Here is a 1,207-nt window from a genome sequence, read left to right as displayed (position 1 = left end):
GGAAAGATGTTGTAAGGGAGCAGAATCCCCTTAGGAGAGCAAGGAAGGAATGAAAGGCAAGGAGAAAGTAAGGGAAGAAGGAAAGAAAGGAGTAGGGAGAGAAGAAGGAAAAGGAGACAAAAGGAGTATAGCTTCAGCAGCTTCAGGTACAGAGGCAGTGGAGTGGCTGTGGGCACAGCTGAAAGCAATTCTTGGTGCAGGAACCAAAGCCCATGGGCCTAGCTCTGCTCTGCTTCAGTCTGCAGAGTTGTAGGACTGAGAACCCCAAACACCCAGGAGTGCCTCCAGTAAACCCTCCAGTCACAGTACAGTTACCCACACTGCAGAGCCAATGTTACTCTGATGATTCCCTCCATCCTCTTTACCTTTTCTCCAGGTATGAGCAGGTCACCCAGCTTTTGATGTCATCTCTGATGGTGCAGGCAGGCAGGCAGCAGCTTTACCTGGAGGAGCAGGAAGCCCAGAGGAGGAGCAGATCAGTTAACTACATTCCCTCAGAGGAAAACGCAAGGGAAAATGTTTTGAATCCCTGCAGAGTTGGCAAACCTCTTTGTGGGGTGCATAGCAATCTACGGTAACTACAAGGAGCCACAGCTCCTGCCTTTGCCTTGGGATTTGTTGGAGGCTCTGCTGTGTGCCTCCTAAAAAACCTCCCAACTCCTAAAGCAGCATGGAAATGCAGCTTTGCTACTGTTAGAGTAGGTGTTGCATTGATACATGTGCTCACCAAGATAGCCAAGTATGCATATAGATTATTATAGAGCTATACAGATTTGTATCTATTTATCTGATGTCCCAGGTGGTACAGACAGCTGGGGAAGGGCTCAGCTATCACACTGACCAGTGCCAGCTGTGCATGGGGCTGGCACTTCAGCAAGCACAGACCCATGCAAGCAGACTCTGCCCATGGCTGGCTGAGCAGTGCCAACAAACCCACCAGGCCTAGCGCTGGTGTCGTGCTGCCAGTGGTGTGATAGCTGTGTGTGCTGTGCTACCTGCTCACCTGCTGTGCACACACCTGCACCCACACCCATGCCATGGCCATGCACTCCCTCCTGCAGCTGGGCTGAGTGCAGTACCATGGGGTATGGCTGGGCAGTGCCTTGCCAGCCTGGACCCCATCCCACCCTACCTGGGGGAGACTCCGGGCAGGTCTGGGAATGGCAGTGGCGATGAGCCGAGTCCTGGTTGCAGGGGCTGAGCCAGG

Source organism: Acanthisitta chloris, unplaced genomic scaffold, assembly GCF_000695815.1.
Source record: "Acanthisitta chloris isolate BGI_N310 unplaced genomic scaffold, ASM69581v1 scaffold34724, whole genome shotgun sequence".
In the NCBI taxonomy this organism is placed as follows: Eukaryota; Metazoa; Chordata; class Aves; order Passeriformes; family Acanthisittidae; genus Acanthisitta; species Acanthisitta chloris.
The sequence above is the reverse complement of the archived record's forward strand: the minus strand, read 5'-3'. Positions refer to the sequence as shown.